At 46.3% G+C, this 17,253-nt stretch overlaps 1 long non-coding RNA gene across 7 annotated transcripts in view; it reads right to left on the bottom strand.

The window, feature by feature from the left end:
• The window catches only part of LOC140494031 (uncharacterized), a 43,025-nt gene extending 28,384 nt beyond the window's left edge, over positions 1-14,641 (bottom strand). For 6 of the 7 annotated variants that reach the window (XR_011963856.1, XR_011963857.1, XR_011963858.1 and 3 more), the window contains exons 1-2: positions 5,671-5,721; positions 4,508-4,614 (exon numbers count right to left, since the gene is read on the bottom strand). This is a non-coding gene — a long non-coding RNA (uncharacterized lncRNA). Of the gene's footprint in view, positions 1-4,507; positions 4,615-5,670; positions 5,722-14,536 lie in introns of those variants that run through there. The other variant, XR_011963854.1, reaches the window with a different exon arrangement.
• Between the last annotated feature and the right edge of the window lie 2,612 nt (positions 14,642-17,253).

Below are 17,253 nucleotides of genomic sequence, written 5' to 3'. Positions count from 1 at the left end.
GAGAGAGCAGTCCTATGGTCGGGGAGGACAATGCTGACTTGATCTTTTACACAGTGATGCCACTGTGCCTCGAGGGTGGGGAAAGGGAATGTTGAAGGTGGTGGATGGGAAATCACTCGGGTACAGTACTTTATCCTGGAGGATGTTCACTTTCTTTAATATTGTTGGGGGGTGGGGGTGCACTGATGCAGGCAAGTGGAGAATGTTCCAACACAATCCTGATGTGTACCTTATAGAGAGCAAACAGACATTGGGGAATCAGGAGTTTGGGGTGTTCTCCTTGTAGCAAAAGAAATTTGGGGAGCTGTGACAAAGTGGTTTACAAAAGTTACGCATTATTATAATAAACCTTAGACCCTTCAGCTCATTATACAAGGATTCCAGGACACATGTTGAAGATTTGGGAAGATCTATTGAAAGGATGGTTTGTTTCAAGGGAGAACTTTTATTCAGCAAATGGTATTGATCTGGAACACAATACGAATATCCAGGCCCTGATGTATTGAGTAATTCTGTCAGTTTGGCGTTACAGTGACTGAGATTACCATCTGAATATCTGCCTATAATACAAGTTTATAAAATCCGTCACTGTCAGTTCAAGTTTGAAACTCATACAATCCCTTCCTCCTGGCCCAGGAGGACTGTACACATTACCCCTGGTGGAGGTCAGCAGGCTCTTCAAGGGCAAATCTATGTGGGTTTCTATGAGTTTCCACCTTGGGACTTCATGTGACTGAACATGGGACAGAATATCCCAAGATTCAGTGAGATATGGAGAGTAGGATTTGCCTCCTTTTCTTTCCTTCCATTCTGCCGCTGAGCCTCCTCAATATGACATGGGGTGTGAAAGGCTCATGCAGCTCGATGGGCAAGATGTCTCCATTCTGACCAATGGGCAGCAAGATCCTCCCAGTCATGAAATAGAGTATCCCTGAAAGATAGCAACTGTGCATGCTTCCCACTGCCCAGTGCTCACAGGACATGTTTCGAATTATGAGGGGGGAGTCTCCTAGAAAAGGCATAACAGGAAAGTTCCAAAAGGTTATAAACAGTTTACAGAGAGATATTCACAGGAAACTTGGGCAACAAGTTGGCAAATAGAGTATAACTTGGGATAAACTGTAGAAGGCTGCATCACAAAGGGACTGGGGGAAAATGAGCAGGAAACAGAAAGCGAGCACACAGTTACAACAGGGAATCAGGAAAGGGAATGGAATACTGTCCCTTATTTCAAAGAGTTTGCAATATAAGAGTTTGGAGTATATACCTTAGGGAAACTAAACAAATGGCGAGTGAGACCACATCTGGAGTAACGTGAACAGATTTGGTCACTTTAGTTCATGAAATAGAGCAGTTTATTGGAGGCATTTCAGAGAAGATCCATTGGGATGATCCCTGTTTTGAAGGGATTATCCTGTAAGCAAAGGGTGAACAAGTTGGGAATCTACTCACTGGACTTTGGAAGAATGAGAGGTGATCTCTTTGAAACATACAGGATTCTGTCAAGGTTTGACAGGGTAAATATGGAGAGGATGTGTCCAATTACGGGTGAGTCTTGAACCAGATTCTGGATCAGTCGCGGAATCAAGGGTTCTGTTTCAGATTTCTCAAGTTAAAGGCAACACCAACACAGGTTAGGGTTTCAGCAGCAATGGAGCTGGAGTGAGAAGGAGATAAGCAACGTTTTAGAGATTGGAATTCCTGGTGTTTGTGATTGTGTAGATGTCTGATCAGAAGGTCACCTTGGGGTCAGATATGAGAGCAATATTGTGAAGAGTGTAGTTCTGCCTCAGACACTTCCCAGTGAGAGGGAGGGACACAGCAGTAAGGGAAATGAATTTGGAATAGCAACTGAAGGCAATGGGTTTAACAATGACAGTGTATCATTGGAGTGAATTGCAGCTAATCGAAGCGTGGTAAGCAGTTTGATAACTGAGTAATAGTGGAGTAATGGAGAGGGATGATGGGGAGGGAGAGCTGGACATTGTCAGTGTACATGTGAAACTCAACAGTGCTTTTGGGCAATGTTACCTCCTGGCAGTATGTAGGTCAGAAACAGGACGGACCAAGGATAGACCCTGGAGGGACACCAAATACAAGGAATTCAGAAAGGAAACGGAGAGTGGAGACGGAGCAGGATTTTCCAACGATGGTGAGGTCAAATATTAGGTTTTAGGAGAATGGGAGAGAAGGACATAACCAGAAAAGACAGACAGATCATGGAACAATATCTGTGAATTGCAAGTGGGGGGGGGAGGTGACCGTGGTGGAGGGAGGGAGGGCGGTGACAAGCAGGAGGATGAGACAGTTTTGGAATGTCCATGATTTAGCTACACGAGGGTAAATGGTCAAGATGACCTCTAATAAGGCTTGACAAGGGACTCGAAATGCAAGTTTAGGACTAAAATGAGGAGCACTCTTGTGAGGCAGTTTGGCTCGGTGGGCTAGTGGAGAGGGAGGAAAGAAGCAGAGGCAGCTGATTGGATTGTCTCAATGTTATTGACAGAGAAACTCCATGTGCTCCTCACTCTTGTTGTTGGAGGGGAGGATGGAGGAAACAGGGTAATGGACAGTGTTTTTATTTCCAAAACAATAAACAAAACCTTGATAGTGATTCTAAAAATAAGTGAACAAACCTGTCGTATTTATCATTTATCAAGAATATTAAAATATACAACTGAACTTCAGGTTTGAATCCCAAATCGGTAGAGGGTGGCTCTGAATTCAAGAAAAAAAATAACTGGCATGAAGAATCTACTGTTTGCCATGGAACCATTGGGGATGTTTTTCTGCCATTGACAATGTCCTTGAGGGAAAGAAACCCGACAGTGGCCCATCAAGTCACTCATTGTATTAATCACTGCACAGTCTCAACAAAGGAATGAAACTGGATGGACCACATTACATCTACCAATGCACTGGAAAATACAACACAATCAGCCCTCTTGACCCTGCAACTTCCGCCTCACTGTGGGCCAACAACAGCAGCATAACTGTACTCCAGCCCAATCTGAAATCTCATGGCCTGATATCCCCCACTTAACCATTAACATCAAGCTGGGGATCAACCCTGGTTCAATGGTGAATGCAGGAGGGCATGTCAGGAGCAGTACAAGGCATACCTAAAAATGAGGTGCCAACCTGGTGCAGCTACCAAACCTGCATGCCAAACAGCACAAGGAACACTAAATAGAACTAAGTGATCCCATAACCAACAGATTAGATCGGAGTTCTGCAGTTCTGCCACACCAAGTCAAGAATAGTGATGGACAATTAAACAACTCACTGGAGGAACCATCACAGATATCCCCACCCTTACCGATGGAGGGGTCTCACACATCCATGCAACAGATAAGAGGACAGCATTAGCAGCGCTTTTCAGCCAGCAGTGCCAGGTGGATGAGCCTTCTCCATTGGTCCCTCACATCACAGATATGAATCAACTTGGCTGAAAACTCATTTCAAATCAGATCAAGAAATGGATAAGCAGTGTAAATGTATGGGCCCTGCCAATATTCTGGCAATAATACTGTTGGCTGTGCTCCAGAATCTGCTGCCCACGAAGGCAAGTACTGTTCCAGCACTGGCGCCTACCGACTTTGTGGAACATTGCTCAGGGATGTTCCAACACAACAACACAGGGCAGATCCAACTCAGCCAATTGTCCTCCATCAGTCCACACTCACTCAGCAGTGAGGTGATGGAAGGTGTCATCAACAGTGCTGTCAAGCAACTGCTCAGCAATAACCTGCTCAGCGATGCCCAGTTTGGGTTCTGCCAGGGCCACTCAGTTCCTGAGCTTGTTACAGACTTGATTCACAAACTGATAAACAGCTGAATGAGGTGAGGATGACAGGCCAGACCCCCTCCAGGTCCACTATTTCGACTTCAGTGATATCACCTGACCTCACCACAGTCTCAGCTCATTTGCTGAAACTCTCATTCATTCCTTTTGTTAACTCTAGATTTCATTATCTAAACCCACTCCTGGCCAGCATTTCACATTCACCCTCCCGATAATCTCAAGAATATTGAAAACACTACTGCCGAACTGCTCACTTGTACCAAAACTTGCTGATCAATCAAAAGACTCCCATTTATAAGCAACAACCATTTACTTTCGCACCTTTGAATTAATTCCTGGCTGTAATCATTCCTATCTCCCTGCACCACACACCTTTTCATATCTCAATAACTCATTTTAGTTCAGACTCTCAATGATGTGTTTATTTTTGAGTTCTCCTGTGTGAATGTTTCTATAGACTCCAAGGGAACTTGGTCTGGAATCCCCACTCTAACTCTCTAAGATCTACTTTCTTCCTTTAAGGCATTCTTGAAAAACTGCTTATTTGGCAATGGTTTTGGTTACTGTACACAATATTCTCCATCTGTAGCCTTATGTCCAAACTTCTCAATAATATTTTTGTGAAATTAAAACCATGATGATTTGCACAGATATCTTCTACTCTTCAATATCGCTGAGTGAATAATCTGTAACGTCTCTTACCCAACCACATTGTGGGAGCACCTTCACCATACAAACTGCAGCAGTACAAGTCAGTCAAACATCACCCTCTCCACTGGCAACCAGGCTTTGGCATTGATCACTGGTTTCTGTGGAAGGAGAAATACACAGTTGATGTTTGAGGGAGTACAACATGAATTACAGGGAATGAAAATGGTGCAGAATTTGACTGTCAGAAATTGAAGGAAAATGCACTCGCTTATTGGAAAAAAGAATTCTTGACTGTCAAAGATATTGTGGAAAAAATAACATGATAATCGAACAGCGTAAGATCAGGAGCCAAGCAGCAGTGGACAATTCATTTACATTCCTGAAGAAGGGCTTCTGCCCAAAACGTCGATTCTCCTGCTCCTCGGATGCTGCCTGGCCTGCTGTGTTTTTCCAGCTCTACATTTTTCAATTCATTTACAAAACAGCTGTGAAAGTAATAGTAAAATACTATACCGAGCAAAAATACACCCATGAGAGACTGAGGAAGCTAGATAATGAACAAGTGGACATCAAAGAACCCAGAGGTGAACCAGAGCAGAGTTCACTTTTATGATCCCACAGTCAAAGATGTCTAGCACAAAAACAGGCTTTTTCGGTCCAACCTATGCCAACCAGATATCCTAGCTTAATCTATCTAAATTAAATCCTATCTGCCACTTCTCAGCCCATTGGCCCATCTGACCAATATCCCACTGTACTCTGAGATAACCTTCTTCATTGTCCACAATACCTCCAATTTTGGGGTCACCTGCAAACTTACTAACTATACGGCCTCTATTCACATCCAAATCATTTAAATGAATGACGAAACAAATCCAGAAAAAAAAAATCAATTTCTGTGGGTTTGAATGTGCTCTGTGTAAATCCTGCCCTATGACTCTTTTTACCAGGGAAGGCTGTACAGACATCCCTCTGAACTTTGCCCCCTACAAAGCTGGCGGCCGCGCACGTGTCCAGTGAATCATTGCCCCGAATAAAGATGGCGGCGCTCACTCGGGCCGATTCCTCAACGAGACATATTCCCGTTTGCTGCAAAAACGGAACTGTAAAGTTTCAAATTTGTATTTTCCGATGTGTACCAAATGATTGTAAAACCTCTCAGACCATACCAACACCATTTCCCTCCCGCTTCCTGCTGTTTATTTTTTCCTTACCGACAGCTCTCCGCACACACACACTCTGTACATCCGCGCCCACCGCGAGGATGATCACGTGGTATAGTCTAGTCCCGCCCTCATTCACTGATTGGCCGGAGGACCAACTGCCCCGCCAGGTCCTCCAGCTCCGCCCCTGCCTTTCCATTGGTCCGCCGCTGACATCAATCACTTCTTCGGTCCAACCTGTCTATGACAACCAGCTGTCCTAACCTAATCTATCTAAATTAAATCCTATCTGCCTGTCCTCAGCCCATCGGCCCATCTGATCAATATCCCATTGTATTCTGAGATAACCTTCTTCATTGTCCACAAACCAACTGTTGGCTGGAGCTTGCACACTGCTTTTGTTGCTGTTTATCAGTTACAAGAGTGAGGGACAAAGTTAAAAATCACACAACCACCTGATGAAGGACCAGCAACATAGTGCTTCCAAATTAACCTGTTGGACTATAACCTGGTGTTCTGTGAATTTTAATTTTGTCCCTCCTAATCCAACACCAGCCCCTGCAACAAGCACCAAGACGTGGCTTGGCTGGCGGTGAGAAGGGCTCTGCCTGTGAGATCCTTTATGCACGCGCGGACTCTCTGCCGCACCGCATGCTGTCCTCGAAGTGGCTGCGGGGGGGAAGAGACTGTCACACACCTCCTTCTGGAATGTGCCTATGCAGAGGAAGTCTGGATAGGAATGCAGTGGTGCTTGTCGAGGTTCGTCCCGAGCAGCGCCGTGACGCAGGACTCCGTGCTCTACAGCCTGTTCCCCGGGACTCACACCGAGACGAACATTAACTGCGCCTAGAGGATCATCAACTCGGTGAAGGACGCTCTCTGGGCGGTCCGAAACCTGTTGATCTTCCAGCTGAAGGAGTTGACCCTGACCGAGTGTTGCAGACTGGCACAGTCCAAGGTCCAAGACTACGTGTTGAGGGACACGCTGAAGCTTGGGGCAGCTGCCGCCAAGGTGCGGTGGGGAAAGACCACCGTGTAAGATCGGCCTGCCTAAAGAAGAACAGGGGGCCCATGCGGACGTTTTTTTGGGCTCTGCTGATGCCTCAGCCAAAAATATGTACAAGATTGAAAAATGCACAGGATTGTAAATGACAAGGATAAATTCGAATCTGTGTTTGTAAATGTGGACATATGTATGGCATGATCAAATGTACAGACCATCAAATCTTTTTATGAATAAAGTATATTTTTGAAATAAAAAAAAACACCAGCCCCTCCAAGTCACGAGTGATGGAGGCATGCATAACATAAGAACAAAAGATCGAGGAAAAGGAGAAGGCCATCCTGCCCTTCGAGCCTGCTCTACCATTCAATAAGATCATGGCTGATCATTTCGTGGATGCAGAACCATTTACCCACGTTCTCACCGTGTTCCTTAATTAATTATTTCTTTTAAAAAAAACTAACTTATCTTTAAAAACGTTCATTGAACCAGCATCAAATGCTTCCCTGGGCAATGCACTCCATCAAGGTCAAGATGTTCCTTCTCAATTCACTCCTAAATTTGCTGCTTCTAACCTTGTGGTGATGCCCTCTTGTCCTAGCTTCACCTGCCAGTGGAAACATCCTCTCTACTTCTATTTTATTCGTTCCATTCATTATTTTATATCTATCCATTCTTCTGAATTCCAATTAATATAATCTCAATCTACTCAGTCTCTGTTAAGTCAAACCTCTCACCTCTGTAATCAACATAGTTATCCTCCTCTGCACCCCCTCTAGTGCCGGTACATCCTTGAGCAAGAAAGGAGACAGAAACTGCATGCAGTACTCCAGGTGTGGCCTCACCAGCACCCAATACAGCTGGAACATAACCTCTGCTTTTAAACACGATCCCTTCAGCAATGAAGGCCAAAATTCCATTTGCTTTCTGAATTGATTGTTGTACCTGGTGACTAACCCTCCTGCAGAAGGATGTTCAGGTGCCTCTGCATAGCAAATAATGTAACTTTTTTAAAATTCAAGTAATAATCGTTTTATTAATGTTACTCCAACCAAAGAATATGACTTTACATTTATGAATATAATATTTCACTTGCCAAACCATTGCCCACTCACATGTATCTATGTTCCCCTGCAAAGTTTCCCAGTCCTCCACACACTTTGTCCTGCTACTCATCTTAGTCTAATATGCAAACTTTGACACCCTACATGTGGTCCCCAACTCCAAATCATCTGTATCACTTCTAAATAATTGCAGTCCCAACACTGATCCGAGAGGCACGCTACTAGTTACTGATTGCCAGCCAGAATAAGGCTTATTTATCCCCACTCTTTGCTTCCTGTTAGTCAACCAATCTTGTATCCATGCTAATACTCTATCCCATGCACCCTTATATAAAGCAACAGCCACTTGCGTGGCACACTGTTGAAGGCCTTTTGGAAATCCACGTACACCGCATCCACTGGGTCACTGTTGTCCACCTTGTTCAAAATGTCTTCATAGATTTCCAAACGATTTGTCAAGCATGACCTGCCCTTTGTGAATCCATGCTCTGTCTGCCCAATGGGACAATTTGTATCGGGATTCCCTGCTATTTCTTCCTTGATAATAGACCCAAACATCTTTCCAACTGCAGAGAATAAACTAACTAGTGTAGAATTCCCTATCTTTTGTCCACCGCCTTTTCTTACAGTCCTTCCTTTTCACTGGAATATGCCTTTGCTGAACACTTCCTAAAATGTCTTTGAAAATCTTTCACTGCTCATCAACTGTTCCACCATAAAATGTTTGTTTCCAGTCTACTTTATCCAGGTTCTCCCTCATTCTATTTTAGTTCCCCATGTTCAAGCACTGGACCAAGGTATTAGATTTTATCTTCGCACTGGAGAAGAAAGTGAGGACTGCAGATGCTGGAGCTCAGAGCTGAAAATGTGTTGCTGGAAAAGCGCAGCAGGTCAGGCAGCATCCAAGGAACAGGAGAATCGACGTTTTGGGCATAAGCCCTTCTTCAGGAATGAGGAAAGTGTGTCCAGCAGGCTAAGATAAAAGGTAGGGAGGAGGGATTTGGGGAAGGGGCGTTGGAAATGCGATAGGTGGAAGGAGGTCAAAGTGAGGGTGATAGGCCGGAGTGGGGGTGGGGGCGGAGAGGTCAGGAAAAAGTTTGCAGGCTAGGAAGGCGGAGCTGAGTTCGAGGGATTTGACTGAGAGAAGGTGGGGGGAGGAGAAATGAGGAAACTGGAGAAATCGGAATTCATCCCTTGTGGTTGGAGGGTTCCTAGGCGGAAGATGGGGTGCTCTTCCTCCAACCGTCGTGTTGCTATGGTCTGACAATGGAGGAGTCCAAGGACCTGCATGTGCTTGGAGTGGGAGGGAGAGTTGAAGTGTTGAGCCACAGTGGTTGTGTTGGTTGGTCCAGGTGTCCCAGAGGTGTTTTCTGAAACGTTCCGCAAGTAGGCGGCCTGTCTCCCCAATATAGAGGAGGCCACATCGGGTGCAACGGATGCAGTAAATGATGTGTGTGGAGGTGCAGGTGAATTTGTGGTGGATATGTAAGTATCCCTTGGGGCCTTGGAGGGAAGTAAGGGGGTGGGGGGGAGGTGTGGGCGCAGGTTTTGCATTTCTTGCGGTTGCAGGGGAAGGTGCTGGGAGTGGAGGTTGGGTTGGTGGGGGGTGTGGACCTGACGAGGGAGTCATGGAGGGAGTGGTCTTTTCGGAACGCTGATAGGGGAGGGGAGGGAAATATATCCCTGGGCGTGGGGTCCATTAGGAGGTGGCTGAAATGATGACGGTCGATACGCTGTATATGGAGGTTGGTGGGGTGTTAGGTGAGGACCAGTGGGGTTCTGTCCTGGTGGTGGTTGGAGGGGCGGGGCTCAAGGGTGGAGGAGCAGGAAGTGGAGGAGATGCGGTGTAGGGCATCGTCGACCACATCTGGGGGGAAATTGCGGTCTTTGAAGAAGGAGGCCATCTGGGTTGTACGGTATTGGAACTGGTCCTCCTGGGAGCAGATGCGGTGGAGACGAAGGAATTTGGAATATGGGATGGCGTTTTTTACAGGGGGCAGGGTGGGAGGAGGTGTAGTCTAGGTAGCTGTGGGAGTCGGTCGGTTTGTAGTAAATGTCCGTGTTGATTCGGTCGCCCGAGATAGAAATGGAAAGATCTAGGAAGGGGAGGGAGGAGTCTGAGACAGTCCAGGTGAATTTGAGGTCGGGGTGGAAGGTGTTGGTAAAGTGGATGAACTGTTCAACCTCCTCGTGGGAGCATGAGGCAGCGCCGATACAGTCATCGATGTAGCGGAGGAAAAGGTGGGGGGTGGGGCCAGTGTAGCTGCGGAAGATGTTCCACATATCCTACGAAGAAGCAGGCATAGCTGGGGCCATGCGGGTGCTCATGGCTACTCCTTTGGTTTGGAGGAAATGGGAAGATTGGAAAGAGAAGTTGTTCAGGGTGAGGACCAGTTCAGTCAGTCGAAGGAGGGTGTCAGTGGAAGGATACTGGTTGGTACAGTGGGAAAGGAAGAAGCAGAGGGCTTTGAGTTCTTCGTGACGGGGAATGGAGGTGTATAGGAACTGGTGAAGATAAGGCGTTGGGGGCCGGGGAAACGAAAATCATGGAGGAGGTAGAGGGCGTGGGTGGTGTCCCGAACATAGGTGGGGAGTTCTTGGACTAAGGGGGACAGGACCGTGTCGAGGTATGCAGAGATGAGTTCGGTGGGGTAGAATCAGTCTGAGACAATGAGTCGGCCGGGGCAGTCATGTTTGTGGATTTTGAGCAGGAGGTAGAAACTGGCAGTGTGGGGTTGAGGGACTATGGGGTTGGAGGCAGTGGATGGGAGATCCCCTGAGGTGATGAGGTTATGGATGGTCTGGGAGATGATGGTTTGGTGGTGGGAGGTGGGGTCATGTTCAAGAGGGCAGTAGGAGGAGGTGTCCACAAGCTGGCGTTTAGCCTCAGCAGTCTAAAGGTCGGTGCGCCAAACTACTACTCCCTTGTCTGCCAGTTTGATAGTGAGGTTGGGGTTGGAACGGATGGAGTGGAAGGCTGCACGTCCCGAGGTGAGAGGTTGGAGTGGGTGAGAGGGGTGGAGAAGTTGAGGCGGTTAATGTCGCAGCGGCAGTTGGCTATGAAGAGATCGAGGGCAGGTAATTTATCTTCACACCTCTCCATATGTATTCTAACTTCAACTATACAGTGATCACTTCTTCCAAGAGGATTCCTAATTCTGAGGTCATTAATTATTCCTGTCTCATTGCACAGGGGCCAGATCTTGGATAGCTTGCTCCTTGTCGGTTACATTTCATACTGTTCAAAAAAACTATCATGTATACACTTAATGAACTCCTCAAGGCTACCCTGACTGAGCTGGTTCGACCAATCTACATGTAGATTAAAATCACCCATGGTAATAGACATGCCATTTTTACAGGCATCAGTTATTTCTTTGTTTATTGTCCATCCCAATGTGATGTTATTATTTGGCCGACACACTGCGCCTAACAGTGACTTTCTTGTTAGAATTTTGAAAGCATCATTTCTGTTTCCCCTAATGTACAGCAATAACAACAACTACTTGCTTTATATGGAATCTTTCACAATGGCAAATCTCCTAAGGTGTTTCATGGATGATCAAAACATTAATTAAGGAGAATGATTTTAAAATACATCTTAAAAGAGGCTAGAGAAGGTTAGGGAGGGTATTCCACAGACTTCTGCTCTTGACAGCTCCAATTGTGGAGTGATGCAGGTGGGGTGGGGTGGGTTGAAAAGGGAACGTGCAAAAGGGAAATGGAGGAGCGTAGGCAGTGCATAAGGTCTTAAGGATAGAGGAGGTTCCAGACTGAGTCTGTCTGTCATAGACAGTATGGCTGCCTCATGGAATTTGAAGCAACGCAATGGGCCCATGCATGTCATGTTAGTCAAGGATAGTATAACGGTGGCTGAGAGAACATTTGATGAGGACTTGTCTACTGAAGTAGCGTGGGCTGAGGTTAGAAACAGGAGAGGGGAGGTCACATTGCTTGGATTTTTTATAGGCCACCACAGAGTTCCAGGGAGGGGGAAGAGAGGATTAGAAAAATTACTCTGGGTAGGAGTGAAAGTAACATGGTGGTCATTATGGGGGACTTTAACTTCCCCAACATTGACTGGAAATGCTATAACTCTAGTACATTGGATGGATTAGGTTTTGTCCAATGTGTACAGGAGGGTTTCCTGACACAGTATGTCAAAGTGCTGACAAGAGGGGAGGCCACATTGGATCTGGTGCTTGGTCATGAACCAGACTCGGTGTTTGATTTAGGTGTAGGTGAGCACTTTGGAGAGAGTGATCATAATTCAGTTATGTTTAGTTTAGCAATGAAAATGGATAGGTACATGCCACAGGTGAAGACTTATCAATGGGGCAGTGGCAATTATAATGCGATTCTGCAAGAATTCGGATGCATAGGATGGGGTAGCGAAATGCAGTGGATGCAGACAATGGAAATGTGGAGCTGGTTTAAGGAACAGATATTGTGTGTCCTTGATAGGTATGTCCCTGTCAGGCAGGGAGGAAGTGATAAGGTAAGGGAACCGTGGTTTACCACAGAAATTGCATCTCTTGTTAAGAAGAAATTGGAGGCTTATGTGTTGATGAGACAAATGGTACAGATGAGGCGATGGAGACTTACAGATCAGCTCGGGAGGATTTAAAGAGAGTTAAGAAGAGCAAAGAGAGGACATGAGCAGTCTTTAGCAAATAGAATAAAGGAGAACCCTAAAGCTTTCTATAGGTATGTGAGGAATAAACGATAGGGTAGGAATAGGGCCAATCAAAGACAGAAGTGGGAAGTTGAGTGTGGACACTGTGGAAATCGGAGAGGTGCTAAACAAACATTTCTCATTGGTTTTCACTCAGGAAAATTAGAATATTGTAGAAAATAATGAGGTAGAAGATGTTAGACTAGAAAGGATCGAGGTAGTTACGAACAGATGTTATCAATTCCAGAAGGATTGAAAGTAGACAAGTCCCCTGGGCTAGATGGGATTTATCCGTAGATTGTCTGGGAAGCTAGGGAGAAGTTAGCAAAGACTTCAGCTTTGATATTGAGTTGTCATTGCCTACAGGTTCAGTACCAGAGGACTGGATGATTGCAAATGTTATGCCCTTGATCAAGAAGGGCAGTAGAGATGACCCAGGTAATTATATACCAGTGAGCCTTACTTCTGTTGTAGGATAGGTTTTGGAAAGGATTATAAGAGACACTATTTGTAATCATCTGGCAAACAACAATATGATTTCAGATCATCAATATGGTTTCGTCAAGGGCAGGTCGTGTCTCACAAACCTCATTGAGTTTTTCGAGAAACACACAGAGTAATAGACATGTAAACAGCTCCATATTTTGTTGACTCACATTTCTGGGATGTCAGGACTGATGGCTGAACAGGGACTCAATCTTCGTTTAATCCTCCTTTCCTTTGGCTTTCTGAGCCGCTAACTACATCACTAATATTCTACCTCCTATTCCCTGTCCTGAATCTGACCCATCTAAGCCTACACTTTAGTTCCCAACCCCTGCCAGACTAGTTACAAACTCACCAATAGAACTGGCAAAAGCCCCCACCAGATTTGTCTCAGCTCTGCCCAGGGGTAAACGGTCAGGCTGGTACAGGTCCCATCCAGAAACAGTCCCAGTGCCTGAAGAATCAAAACCCTTCTCTGGTACACCATTTCCCCAACCACACATCCAGCTGATCTACCTTCTCATTCCTGCTCTCATTAGCACATGGCACTGGGAGTAAGTCTGACATTATTACATTTCAGGAGCTACATTTTAATGTATCTCTGCTCTCCCTATGTCCAGCTTTCAGGCCGTCATCCCTCTGTTTAGCGATGTTGTTGGTATCTGTGTGTTGCACCACCACGGCCTGTTTACCCTCCAGCTCCAGAATGTCCTGCAGCCACTCCATGATATCATGGATCTTGGCCCCAGGGAGAATACATACCATCCTCGATTCATGTCTGTGGGCACAGAAGTGCCTGGCTGTTCCCCTGACTATTGAATCCCCTGTCACTATAGCCCTGCCACTCTCAGTCCTCTTGTTCTGAGCAGAGCTCTCTGTGGTGTCATGAACCTGGCTGTTGCTGATTTCCCGAGAAGCCACCCACCCATTCCCACCCTTACAGAATCCCAAGTGGTATACAGTATCTGTATGAGAAGGGGATAACAACAGGGGACTCCTGTACTCACTTCCTGAGCCTTTTACTTGATCTGATGTTCACCCATTCCCTTTCTGCCTGTGTAACCCTCATCTGCAGGGTGACTAACTCACTAAACGTGCTGTCCATAACATTCTCAGTATTGTAGATGCTCCACAGTGAGTCCACTCCAAGCTCCAGCTTTGAAAAGCAGTTTCCCAGTAGCTGCAGATGGGAACCCTTGCTGCACAAATAGCCGTCAGGGACACTGGAAGTGGCCCTTATTTCCCACATTGTGCAAGAGGAGCACACCACGGGTCTGAGGGCTCCTGTCACAACGTCTCTCTACATTCATCTAGTTACTCCCATTAAGAGAATTTAAATGAGTGAGTAACCTTCCTTCACTTCAAACATGTCCATTATAATAACAAAAAAAAATCTTTACTTAAGCTGATATGTCATACTTTGAACACTTAAATACTCCACAGGTACAGATTACAGATTAACATTATAAAGTGGATGATTGAGACTAAATCTGACAGTTCCTGCAAAAAGACGAGGTGTAATTTGGATAAATCTGTGCTCTCTCTCAGGCCAATACCTCCTTCCACAGCTAGGGGGCCAAGAATTGAACACACAGCCCAAGGGTGATCCAACCATGAACTCGAACATCTTTCTGCTTTTGGCTTGACAAAAATATTGAAGATATTTTCCCACAAACAGAACAGACAAACCTTTCTCGTTCCACAGTGAAATCCCAATGATATTCAGATCCTGAGGACTCTGCTGATTGTAGAAACTTGTTTATTGAGATCCCAGTCTCAATTATTCTCAATTAATATCCTATAAAATGAATTCACAAAACAAAGCTCACAGTCAGTGCAAGATGAATAGTGAAGACAAACACTTCTCTTCGTACGTGTTTAATGTGTAAATGCTCCTCTTTAAATCACCCCTCCCCCACCCAGGAAGAGGACACATTCATGCTCCTTGCTGTACCTTGCCCCAAATAAAGATGGTGGCTAAAACCCAGGACCTCTCACTGCCTGAGGCCCTTTGCTGCAAATGTGGGACCAAGAGTTTCTAATTCAGACTAACGACCTGCCCAGAGTGTAACTAAACCCACCCAGTCTACACTGATACATTCCATCCGGTTTCTGCTGCCACTCTCCCCTTTCCCCTTTCCGCCTCCTACACACACCATGGGTTACCACGGGTCCAGTGACCCTTCCTCAGAACAGATGACAGCTGGGAAAATTAGAATCCCTTCAGGAAACAGGCCCTTTGGCCCAACAATTCCACACCCACCCTCCGAAGTTTATCCCACCCAGACCCATTCTCCTATTCTATTACTCTCCATTTCCCCCGAACTAATGCACATCCCTGAACCCTACGGGAACCTTAGCTGGGCCAATTCACCGAACCTACAGATCTTTGGGCTACAGGAGATAGGGGATAAAGAGTAAATAATAGGTGGGGACAGAGCCCAAAGAGACACAGGAACATTTGGAAAGATAAGGGAGTGGGAAGGTGGAAAGCTGTTAATGGAGGAGACAGGAACCTTCTCGCATCTCAGTGGCGGTGGTGGAAATGGTAGCTACATTGTGCCTGCAAAAAAGACCCTGAGCTTCCAGTTGCCTGCTCTTTAACACACAAGACTGTTCCCTGTCCAACATCTCTGTCTCATGCTTACTGCAGTGTTCCAGTGAAGCTTGATGCAAGCTGGAAGAACACTTCAGAACATACCCAAATGGCTTCCTATTTCAAGGACTGCAATTTCCCCTCACATGTGGTCAACAATGCCCTCCAGTGTATCTCCTCCACTTCCCACACCACTGCCCTTGAACCCCACCCCTCCAAATGCAACAAAGATGGAATCCCACCATCCTCACCTTCCACCCATAAACAACGCGTCATCCTCTGCTCTTTCCACCATCAGATCCAACCCCCTGAGATATATTTCCCTCCCCTCCCCTTTCAGCATTCCACAGAGACCATACCTTCTGTGACTTCCACGTTAGATCCACAGTCCCCACCAACCCACCCTCCACTCCAAGCACCTTCGCTTGTCACTGCAAGAGGTGGAGAACCTGTGCCCACACCTTCCCCTCACCTCCATCCAAGGCACCACTGGATCCTCCCACATCCAGCAGAGATTTCCCTGCCCACCCAAACACCTCACCTATTGTGTCCCTTGCTCTCAGGACGTCAAATTGTGGAATATTTCAGGGAACATTTCTGGGACACATGCACCAACCAACCCCACCTCCCTGTGGCCGACCACTTCGGCTACCCCTCACCCCCTCCGTCACCACGCTGCAAAGGACATGCAAGCCCTCCATCCCAAATCCGAGCCACCCGACACCTGGAGGAAGAACTCCTCATCTTCCATCTTGGGAACTTTCAACCACACGGCATCAAGGTTTCCTCATCTCCCACCCCCCAACTTATCTCAGATTCAACCCTCCAACTCAGCACTGGCCTCTTGAACAGTCCCACCTGCCCATCTTCCTTCCCAATTATTTATTCCACCCTCTCACCACGACCCTCCATCCACAACCACCTATTGCCTCCCTAGCTCGCTTCCCCCAACCCCAAACACCCCTCCCAATTTATCTCTCAGCCGTATTCCACCACCCACATTTCTGATGAAATGCTGACATTCCCAATATGTCAATTCTCCTGCTCCTTGCATGCTGCCTGACCTGCTGTGCTTTTCCAGAGCCACACTTTAACACAAGCTGGAAGAACAACACTTCATCTCCCACTCGGGGACCCTGCAACCCTCTGGCTTCAACATCAAATTCAATAAGTTTAGGTCCTGAACTCTCCCACGTACGAGTGTCTTTGCCCCCTACCCCACATACCAGGCCTTGTTATTACGTAGCCTGCCAGTACACATTACCTATGGTTAGCCACTAACAGTCCCCATAAACAGCTCTTCACCCTCCCCCCATCCGATCGTTATTCACTCCTTTGTCCAACTGCTCCTATCTCTCTCTTCGGACTCTATCCCCACTTATCATTTACTCCTTAACCCCTACCTTCTGCATAAAAACAGACTTTTTTTCTCAGTAACATCAGTTCCTGAGGAAGCGTCACTGGATTGAAAATGTGAACTGATTTCTTTTCACAGATGCTGCCAGATCTGTTGAGCTTTTCCAGTACCTTCTGGTTGTTGTGTGTGATTTACAGCATCCGCAGTTCTTCTGGTTCTAATTTACCCGGAGTATCTAATTCAGGTCTAGCAGACTGAAACAGTGTTTATCAACCTTCCCAGTCCACACTAACTCCATCTCTCTCCCAGTATCTGCTGTCTCTCCCACTCCTTCACATTCAGTCCCCCCTCACAGTGACACTGCGCCTGCAAAGCTGATGGTCATGTGTTGGCCTGCTGGACCCACCCCTCATTCACTCCCATTGGCTGGAGGATCACGCCAACTCTCCTATT

The sequence above is a fragment of the Chiloscyllium punctatum genome, chromosome 23 (genome assembly GCF_047496795.1).
Source record: "Chiloscyllium punctatum isolate Juve2018m chromosome 23, sChiPun1.3, whole genome shotgun sequence".
Lineage (NCBI taxonomy): Eukaryota > Metazoa > Chordata > Chondrichthyes > Orectolobiformes > Hemiscylliidae > Chiloscyllium > Chiloscyllium punctatum.
The sequence above is the reverse complement of the archived record's forward strand: the minus strand, read 5'-3'. Positions and strand labels throughout refer to the sequence as shown.